We start from the raw sequence: 11,502 nt of genomic DNA, 5'->3' as shown, positions 1-11,502 counted from the left end.
GCAAGACAAGTGTCAGTTTAGTGGGTGCACAGTTGAATGATTTGGTTGAAGTAGTGGTGAACCCATTTGTGGATGAAAAGCATGCTGAGAATCTAAGAAAAGCTCAGAGTCTCTAAAGAAGAGACACTATAATTATTGTAATATTTTCCTTTTTTGTATATTGAATGTGTATCAGAAACATTAATTCTCTCAACAAGTGTTTACAAAGTCCCTCTGAATGTCTGGTCTTGCGTTCAGAGCTGCAGATGTAGGGAATCCATGGAGATCCTGCTCTCTCCGAGCTGGCAATCTGCTTGTGAAGACAAGACACGCCGGGGGTGGTGCTGTCTGAGTGTCGCTCAGTCACCAGTTCAGAAAGCTCAGGTCAATCTTCACCTGCACTGGTTCCCCACTTTCCACATTCAGCTGGTTGCCAAGTCTTCTTGATCCTACTTCTAAAATGCTTCTCAAATGTCCTTTGTTTTCTTTGTTCCACTGTCACTGCGCTCTATCGGGAATTACTATAATTGCCCGGACGACAGCAATTTCCTCCTCACCAATCTCCAGTCAAGTCACACATCTGATCACATCTCTCCTCTATTCAAAATTCCTTCATGGTCATTCGTTATATCCAGAATAAACCCTAAACTCCCTAACACATTATTCTGGCTCTAGCCTTGGCCCCAACTTCCTCTTTCACATCTGTCTTCCACTGAACCCAAAATATTACATAGTTACTCTCTGAGAAGGACGTATATATTCCAACCCTTATGACTTTGTTCTTGCTACTCTTCTGTTTATGATTCTTTTTTCTTCCAAGTAAAATCACATTTGTCCTTCAATACCCAGGTCAAATGCTACCCCTTCAGTGTGGTCAGTCAGTGGCTAAAGCTCCCATTTCTATGCTCCTGTAGAACTTTGTTTACATATCATTCACTCATTCATTCATTCGATCTATTCCTTAAACAATACAAACCGGGCAATAAACCAGCCGCTGAGAATGCAAAGGTAAGACATCATTCCTGCCCTCAAAGGACATAGTCCAATGGAGAGATGAATTTGAGTATAAACGTATGCAATGAGAGAAAATACAATGGCTATAATTGATTTGTGTACAAAGGGGTGTGTGTGTGTCATACGTGTGTGTGAGGGGTCCAGGAGAAGAAGCCCCTAAATCTGCCTGGGGGATTCTGGAAGAGCTTCCAGAAGACAGAGCATTTGAGCTGAGGCTCGATGAATGGGTGGGGTTTTTCCTGGTAGACAAGTGGAGGGAGGGAATTTCAGGTAGAAGCAAGGGCATGTGCAAAGGCACTGAACGGTGTCACAGCCAGGCACCCTTGGGGAAGGAGGTGGACCTCTCCTTAATAGGATGTGAACTTTGAGAGGCAGCTGGAGGTTTTGGTTGAAAATGGCTGCTTCTAAGGTAGAGGGCAGGACAACCACAGACACCAAAGCAGAGGCTGCACGACTCCTGCGCTGGGCGGGAGGGGAGAGCCTGCGCTGTGATTAGATCCTGGGAGCAAAGCATTTCAGGAAGATGTATGCTTTTAAAAATGTAGGTAAGGGGCCGCCCTATGGCCGAATGGTTAAGTTCACTCGATCCAGTTCGGTGGCCCAGGGTTTCACCTGGGCGCTGACATGGCACTGCTTGTCAGGCCACGCTGAGGCGGCGTCCCACATAGCACAACCAGAAGGATCTATGACTAAAATATACAACTATGTACTGGGGGCTTTGGGGAGAAGAAGAAAAAAAAAAAAGATTGGCAACAGATGTTAGCTCTGGTGCCAATCTTAAAAAAAAATGTTGGTAAGAGTGTCAATTTACAATAAAGTCTGTTTAAACTATGTTTAAGCTAAAGGGTACTCGTGCTCCCCCAAGTGATCACAATATTAGAAAAGGGTAACATATTTGTTTTTCGTGCTTGGACCAATATATACATGAAATTAGGTCTTCCCACTCTCTTTCCCTTATTTCTTCCCCTTCTGGAAATGGCCATCAGACAGTACTTAATGTATATAAGTGTTGTTGGATTTTGATTGGAAATAATAAGTTGTAAAATTTAAAAATAATTAGAGGAATATTCTGTCTCTATAGAGATATATAACTATAAAACATATATCTAGGGCCGGCCTGGTGGTGTAGTGGTTAAGTTCAGCACACTCCACTTCAGTGGCCTGGGTCCACAGGTTTGGATTGTGGGCACAGACCTACTCCACTTGTCAAGCCATGCTGTGGCAGTGTCCCACATACAAAATACAGGAAGATGGCAACAGGTGTTAGTTCAGGGACAATCTTCCTCACCAAAAAAAAAAAGTATAACATATGTCTATATATTTTTATGTAACTACAAAACAACTAAATTTATTTTATTTTTAGCCACATGGCTCTTTGTTGTGTTTCTGCTTCCCACCCGCTGTGTGGACCACAGCTTTCACACACACACAGAGCTTCCCCATTCCTGATTAAAATATGATTGCTGGATTCCTGGACCCCACCCCCACTGATTTGGAAGGCGTTAGGTGGGGCTCAAGCACCTGCTTTCTAATCCGTTGCTAGCACAGGCCCCCAGGTGATGCCACGCAGCCCCTCCAGAGACCACTCTGTGAGCAGCGCTGCTCCACACGCCACTGTCTCCATCATTAAATTCAGCACCGAAATCACTAATCTATACCTGACTTGCTGAGTTGAAAGGCGTTTTAGAGGTTATCTACACTAATCATCACTTTCAACTACTATCCAAGCACGGCTGCTCCAAGGAGGTGTTAAGTAAAAGCAGATGCCTGCAGTTTCACATCCTGATACTCATCGACATAGTTGTTCTGCTTATACAGTTTGTAATCTTGCATAAGAAGTGATCCCATGATACAATATGAGGCCTATTATCATACACATAACAAACGACACAGCCTTCTAAACTATGATGCTAATGCCTTGGGACTAAAGCAACTGATCAGTTAAGCTTTTTCACTTGAGCTTCAAGCTGTCATTGTCACCTCTCTGTATCTTCAATCATCAAACCTGTTTTTTTAATCAACTTTACTGAAGAATAATTTAGCTATAATAAACTGCATCCATTTAAAGTGTATACTATTCTAACCATTTAAATTATCAATTTACTAATGGCTTATTAATTGTTATTCACCAATATAAATAAAAAATAGTTTTAAAAACTCTGCACAATTGGGAAGTACCACGTGACTTTCAGAGGGAGTAAGACACAAATATGATTTTATCTTACTGTCTGGAATGTATTGGAAACACACGCGACAGAAAGGCAAGAGGGAGCAAATGGGAATCAGGATGAGACCGTCCACCGGGACACCGGAAGAGTTTCCTGGAAGCCTCTGGGGCCTCTGTCTTCTATCACTAAGAAGAGGGGAGAGGAAGCAGCAGAGCCCAGACATCCTCGGAAACCTCAGGAACGCATCTGGTCCTCCTGAAGTTGGCCTGGTGTGCTCAGATGTCAAGGGTCTAGCCTAGGGAATATTCTGGCTATGAGACTGGAGGGAAGGGGACAAATCTTAGTCATGCCTTTTATGGCTGTCCCTTCTTGTTCCTAATGTCCTCACCTTGGTCGAGGACCTCATCACCTCATACCTAGATTATTATTAAAAGCCATCCAACTTTTCTGTTTTCTTGCTTCTGTTCTCTCCGCACATGAACCTATCTTGCATAGATCTGAGTTTATGCCACTTCTCAACTAACAAAACTTCGAGGACTCTCAGGGCAAAATCAAACTCTTCAGTCTGGTATTTGAAGCCCTCCACCATGTAGTCTATACCTGGAGTAGCTTTGACAATCTATCTCACCTAATTTCAAACACAAATCACCTGTTCCAGGTGAACAGTTCTATTTGCTCGCCTTACCGTCAGGCCTCCCCTCCTGCTAGAACATCCTCCCATTTTCCTTACCTGTGCTTCATGGCCCACATGCAATTCTCCATCGACTTTATGTGCACAATGAAGACTTGATTCCCTCAGAATTCCTTCTCTTCCAAATTTTTGTAGCTCTTGTCGTCTGAACTGCTTATTTTTTTTTTTTTTTGAGGAAGATTAGCCCTGAGCTAACTACTGCCAATCCTCCTCTTTTTGCTGAGGAAGACTGGCCCTGAGCTAACATCCATGCCCATCTTCCTCTACTTTATTCGTGGGACACCTACCACAGCATGGCTTTTGCCGAGCGATGCCATGTCCACACCCGGGATCTGAACCAGTGAACTCCGGGCCGCCGAGAAGGGGAATGTGCGAGCTTAACTGCTGCACCACTGGGCCAGCCCCTCTGAACTGCTTACTTTATACACAATCATGAACTGCTTTAGATTTTTAATTAATGTTTCATAAGTGTACACTCTCTCTCAAATACAGCATAGACTGGTCGAGATCAGGGGCCACATTGTGGAATACTTCCTGGATTTAGGATTGTATGTAATAAGAAATGATACCCTAAATGTGTAACTCAATGGCTTGTTGAGACTTTCCATATAAATAAATCCACAAATCTGAAAACAATCCTTTGTTAGACCATATGTCTTGTTTTTTATGTTGAAAATTCATTAAATATTTTTATAGGCACTAAGGGAAATGCAAATGCGGTGATAATAATAGCAAATATTTGTTGAGTTCTTTCTTACTGTGTGTCGGGCACTTTTCCAAGTGTTTTCTGTGGAATAACTGCTTTAATTCTCCCGACATCCCAATGAGGCTGGTGCTATTGTTATCGCCCTTATACAGCCAGGGAAACCAAGGCACAAAGAGGTGAAGTCATTGCCAGGGTCAGAGAGCTTGGGCCAGGCAGCTGGGCCTGGGGCCCCAGGGCTTAACCACAGTGCACACTGCATCTCATTCATATAAGGAGCATATGAAACGTGGACTGTCTTGAGGAATAAGTGGCAGAATTACAATTAGAGGACAGAGGAAAAGATCTTGAAGACACGTCAAGATTTACGCCTGAGAGGTGGTGAGCTGGAACATAGCTTCTGTATAATGAAGGTGGTGTGTTCTAATGAACTCTGGAGATAGAAGTGTTCATTATCTGTAGAGTCTATTTTTAGACACTTTTTCTTATGTCATTGTAAAGAAAATATAAAGTCTCCAGTTTGATTACTCTGTATATGATAGCTGTGACCTTAATTACTACCTTTTTTTAAGATGCCCTACCAAAGTTTGTGCACTTTGCGGCCTTTTTATTAAAAATCTCCTTTTTGGGTTTAGCAGATGCTTAATCTTTTCCATTTCAACAGTTGGACATTCTCCCAAGGGGGTCCTAAGCTCTTTAAATATTTTTAGGCTACCAAATTTCTTCTGTTGGGTGTCCAGGAAGCCACTTTTGTTCCTAAGCCCCTGAGAGCAGCTTGGCTCCATCTTGCACACACTCGGGGCATCGCCACGAAACGCTGCCAAATTACTGCCTTTGCGGGTTCCAGAGGCCTGAGTATTTGTCTCCAGGCTATCGGTGGACCATACACTCTTCTCAGATGAGAGATAAACCTCTTCATTATTTAAATCTCCGGGTCTTATAACGGGGGTTTACTCCAAACAGATTGTTTCCAGTCTTGGTGAGAGAGGTGATCAAATGAGACGACGTGACTCACTTGAAGATAACTTCCAGTGGGACAAGTTTGAGGGAATGTCCTTTTCTAGCAGTGTCCAGATCTAAGGGGGGATCCTGAAAAATCAAATCGTTTATTCTGTTTCTTCATTTCCGGGATGAGAAGGGAGTTCAGAGGTGCATAGCCGAGGAAGTGTTACTTCGTCTCCTATGAAGACACCAAGTTCTAGTTATAGCTAGACTCCGGATTTTAGCTGGATCTCTTCTTCCAATAATGGCTTTTTAAAGGAATTTAAGAGAAACAGCTAAACCTATCTTTGTTCTATAAACTACTTTTAATAGATATGAAATAGATCATATTTATAAAGTAAATTTATGCTTATTTGCTTAACCATAAAATGAAACACATAGAACATGTTAATTTCTAAGTTCAGCAGGATCAAATGGAAGAAGCTAATATTAAATAGTGCATGATTATTTCCTTATATTAGTGGGAAAAATTATAGGATTGGCCAGTTGTAGATTATGTGCTTATCTTCTGAGTTTTTTTTTAAAATAAAGGTATTCAGTTTTCAAATCCCTGTGACATAGGAAAGTTACTGTAGAATGCTTTTAAAATTTTTTTAAAATTAATTAGTTTCTTCTTATTTTTTTAAAGATTGATGCCTGAGCTAACAACTGTTGCCAATCTTTTTTTCCTTCTTCTCCCCAAAGCCCACCAGTACATAGTTGTATATTCTAGTTGTGAGTGCCTCTGGTTGTGCTTTTTCTTTTTTTTCTTTTTTTTGAGGAAGACTGGCCCTGAGCTAACATCCGTGCCCATCTTCCCCTACTTTATATGGGGGACGCCTGCCACAGCATGGCTTGATAGGCGGTGGGTAGGTCCCTACCCGGATCCAAACCGGTGAACCCTGGGTTGCCAAGCAGAGAGTGCGAACTTACCCGCGTGCCACCGGCAAGCCCCTGGAGAATGTTTTTTGACAAGAGGATCTTAGTGAAGAAACAGGGACGAGGAAAGGGTGTTCAACACACTCAGGCTGCTCCGCTGGGCTCACCGTCTTTCCGCCACATACGCATTGCCAGTGCTTTCCTCCCACGCGGCTGCAGAAAGGACGGCTCTGTCGCCGTGGGACATTAGTATCTTTGCGGTATCTTTGTTGGTATCTTTGCGGTCCAAGGTCCCACCCCTGGATCTCTTCAAGTGACCTCAGACATACTCGGCTTCCGTACTTCCATCTCTGGAACAAATGGATGCATTTGTATTCTCTACAGCAATGGCTCCCAACCTTTGCTGCAAATTAGAATCAAATTAAAGAATACTGACGTCCAGTTCCTCCCCCTGCAGGTTAACATTTTAATTGCTCACAGTGGGGCCTAGACACCTGTATATTTACAGTTTCCCCCGGTTATGCTAATATGTTACAACATTGAGAACCACTGCTCTAAAGTCACTCTGAGAAGAGAGCTTCCTCTTCCCTCACTGGCCAGCTGCTGGTGCCCATTTAGAGACAGTAGCAACAGGGGTGTTATGTAGGCAATAATATGCTGCAATTATTGAATGGCTGCAATGGAAGCTATTGTCAAAATAAAAAGATGATAACAACTATTACTGTTATTATTTTGTTAGAAAAGATTGCCATGAGCTGACGTCTGTGTAGAGTCACACACAGCATAATAATGTTTCAGTCAACGATCGACCGCATATAGATGGTGGTCCCATAAGATTAGTACCATATCGCCTAGGTGAGTAGCGGGCTATCACATCAAGGTTTGTGTAAGTCACTCTATGATGTTCACACAATGACGAAGTCACCTAACCATGCATTTCTCAGAATGTATCCCTGTCAAGCGACACGTGACTGTATTGCCATCCCAGTTATAAAGCATTTTCTCACAGACCACCAGTTTTGTCCTCTTAAGCACCCTGTGAGGCAGACATGGAAGGGATTATTATGTACATTTTTCACAGGTGAGGACATGAAGCTCAGAAAGGCTGAATGACATGTCCAAGATCACACAGCTAAGTAGCCAGCAGGGTTGGTGTTAGAATCCAGGTTTCCGATTGCTATTCCCTTGTAACAAATTGGTACTATTGTAAACTAGAGTCCCATACAGCTCTAGGTACTCATGCACTGTGGAACCCATGAGCAGCTGTTTAACCTCTCAGTTTCCTCATCTATAAAATTGGGAAAGTGCTTGGACCTCCGTCACAGGGCTGCTCCGGGATCGAGTGAGATAAAGCTTCTTCTAGGCTCTAATACTCAGTACAAATACAAGCTGCTGCTATTCTTACTCACTAGTGGGAGAAAGCGGTGATTGAGAGAGGTCAGCTAATTTACAATGCTGTTTTCCCGCACTTGGGATTTTAAATCAACTGCAAAGTGTAAGTTGTTACCTTCCAATATTTCGTTCTTTCCGATAGAGTGTGCATATGGTCTTGGCCTGGTTTATTCAGTAATTTACCAGCCAGGATTGCAGAGTTGACCTGAGCGGACTGGGCTTCCCAAGGTCGAAGGAGGGTCTGAGTGAGACCCTGAATCCATTTTGGATTCACACTTCCCTTCCTGCTGCATTTCTGAATTTTCTGGCTCATAATGCCATCCAAAGCAGCTGCTGTATGTGTCCTTAGCCACCCTTAAAATCTGCAGCCCGTCACGTTACCTCATTTTGGCTCCCTGGGTCTATTCTGGAGGGCCCCGAATTAGTCACGTGGGGTCTTTGATCCAAAATCACACGAACAGTTCTGTTCCTTTGCTCGACATTTGGTCTCACTGATGGAGAGTAGACCTGGGTTAGGAGGGAACATCTTAGGGGTGTCTGAGGGTCTTTCATAAGAGATGAAAATAGGGAATCAAGAGAAGGGATGAAAGGAATGAGTTCTTTCAATCCCATTTTCATCATTCACTCTACTGTCAGTGAGACATCTGACAGTACTTAGTCGTAGATATCAAGACACTCCTTATCTATAAAAGCACATCATTTTATACCTATTTTTTAAATTTGTCACTGTCAACTTCCACTATTTTTTTCATAATTCCCTCCAGCACAATGTTCTGCATACAATAGATTTTCAATAAACATTGTCAGGAACTTTTTCTCTATGACATTCATTCATTTATTTATTCACATAAGGAATATTTATTGTTTTCACTTTATGCTGGGCATGATGCAAGGGCTGGGGATACGCAATGTAAAGACATGGTCCTCATTCTCAAGGAGCTGACTGTCCAGCGGGGAAGCAGAGATGTGAACAGATAAGTAGAATCAGTGTAAGTGCTATGATGGTGGGGGGCAGAGAGTTCTATGGGGCACAAGCAAGGGGGAAAGGGGCAGGGATTCCAGAGGGAATGCCTGAGCTGACTCGTGAAGAGCAGAGAAGAGCAGGAAGGTGAGAGGGACAGCGGGGAAGGTGGTCATAGGCAGGAGGGGGAAGAGCATAGGCACTGAGGTCTGGGAGCGTGAGAGGGCTGGAGTATAGAGAGCAAGCCAATCATAGGGAATATCAGGATGTATGATATATAGTTTTGTTTCATGAAACTTACGTTTCAATTATAGATATATGTTTGAGTGTTTATGTGTCTACACATATATATGTATGTCTGTACTGAGTACAGAGTTTAATAGTAAAAAATGGTTGAGATACTCTGGTGTAGGCTGGGAGTGCGATTGAAGGGCTTTTACCCGGAGGAGTGACAGGATTAGATTTGCATTTTAGCACAATTATTCTGGCCACAGTATGTAGAAGGGATTTTTGTGGTTGGGATGCAGTGTGGTTGCAGGTGCTGGAGAAGCTATCTTGTTCAGTGAGGTAGAAGCCACATGTTGTGAATGGCAGATTAATGAATAGAAGAAGCATGGGTCCCTGATGATTGTGGGGCTGCCATACCAGCCCTACACTGCCTATCCAGTCTTCTAAATGAGAGAAATGAATCTCTAGTCTTGTTTAGCCCACTACTATTTGGGTCTGTAATGGCAAGTAACAAATATCCTTAATTATTATACCTGCCTATGGCAGATAGACTCTAAGATGGCCCATAATGATCCCCACCTCCTAGTATTCACACTTATGGGTAATTCCTTCCCCTTGAGTATGGGTGGGATCTATGACTTGCTTCTAACCAATAGAATATGCAAAGGACGGCATTTCCTGAATAGATTACTGAAGATTCTGACTTCCATCTTGCCAACTAGTCTCACCTTTGCTGGCTTTGATGACACAAGTTGGCATGTTATGAGCTGCCCTATGAAGAGGCTCAGATAGCAAAGAACTGAAGGCAACCTCTGGCATACAGCCAGCAAGGAATGAAGGCTCTCACTCCAACTATCTGCAAAGAGCTGAATCCTGCCAACAACCATGTGTGCTTGGAAGAGGGTCCTTCGCCAGTCAAGCTTTCAGATGAGACCCCAGCCCTGATCAACACCTTCATTACAGCTCAGTAGACACCCTGAGGCAGAGGACCCAGCTAAACTGTGCCTGGATTCCAGACCCACAGAAAGTGAGATAATAAACGTGTGTTGTCATGAGCCTGTAAGACTGCAAATTTGTCATGCAGCGATAGACAACTATTACACTGCCTAATTTATATTTTACTTCCTCTGCTTCCTTGGCTTTAGCTTCATATTCCTGACTTGACAGCACTCATACAGTGATACCATCTCAAACCCAAATACACCTTCAGACTTTCACACTCAGCACCTCAGCAAAAATAAAAGTGTTGGATAACTCCAAGATGTGGTGAAGCAGGAATTTTCTTACACTGCTATTGTGTGTAAATGGATACAACCAGTTTAGGAAATAATTGGTAAAATCTAGGAAAATTGAAGATGACCATGCTTCACTATCCATTTTTTACTTCTTGGCATAAACCCTACAAAACTTGTCACATATATGAACAGTATCCAACGGTATTCATTGTACAATCCTCAATATTAGTGAAGTGCTAGGAGTGGGGAGCTGCTGTAACAAACACTTAAAAATGTGGAAGTGGCTTTGGAACTGGGTAACGGGTAGAAGCTGGAAGAGCTTTGAGGTGCATTAGTGTCCAGTGAAAAAGCCAACATTGCCCTGAACAGACCATTAAGGGCGATTTTGGTGGGAGCTCAGAAAGGGGAGAGCTGTAGAGAAAGCCTCAACTTTCTTAACTAATCCTGAACAGAATGTTGGTAGAAATAGGGATGGTAAAGGCAATTCTGATGAGGTCTTAGATGGAAATGTGGAACATTTTATTGGACAATGGAGGAAAGGCCATCCTTTTTACAAAGCAGCAAAGAACTGAATTGTGTTCATGTTCTAGTGTTTTATGGAAGTTAGAACTTGCAAGTGTCAACCTAAATAAAGAGGTAAACTGAGGAAAGCTCAAATTACCCGAAATTGAGTTTATTTGGGAATAGCAGAGGAACTGGCCACATTACCTGTCTGCAACCCACACTCCTGCACCGTGCTCCTCAGCTGCCCCAGGTGAGGCCCTGGCCAGCCCCCCTGAATGCAGCACGGGCTGCAGTAGTTTCCCCTCGAGAAGGCGTAGGCAGCAAAGTTTGGTGACATCTGCACTGCCTGCAGAGTGTACGATCCCAGGAGGCATGGCTGCCTCCACCTAGATTTCAAAGGACAGGACCAATGTCCCACGGAACCAAGGAGTGGTGCCCAGCCAGAGGGCATAGGGCAATGTCCAGTGGGAGCCATGGGGATGAGACCACCCAAAACCATGGGAGCAGGGCTGTCTGGAGTTGTGGGGGCCCAACTTATGCCCAGCAAAGCTGGAAGGGCAGGACCACCACCCCAGTGTGTCTGGAAGGTGGGACCCCTGCCCCCATGGGCCTGGAGGCAGAGCGTCAAGCCAAAGAGGATGATTCTCCAGGCTTAAGGACTGAAGCAGTTTGCCTCAGTGGGTTTTGGACTTGCAAGGGACCTGTCACTCCTTTCTTCTTTTGTATTTCTCCCTTTCAGAGTGGGACTGTGTGTTCTGTGCCTTCCC

The sequence above is a fragment of the Equus caballus genome, chromosome 17, assembly GCF_041296265.1.
Source record: "Equus caballus isolate H_3958 breed thoroughbred chromosome 17, TB-T2T, whole genome shotgun sequence".
Taxonomy (NCBI): Eukaryota; Metazoa; Chordata; class Mammalia; order Perissodactyla; family Equidae; genus Equus; species Equus caballus.
The sequence above is the reverse complement of the archived record's forward strand: the minus strand, read 5'-3'. Positions refer to the sequence as shown.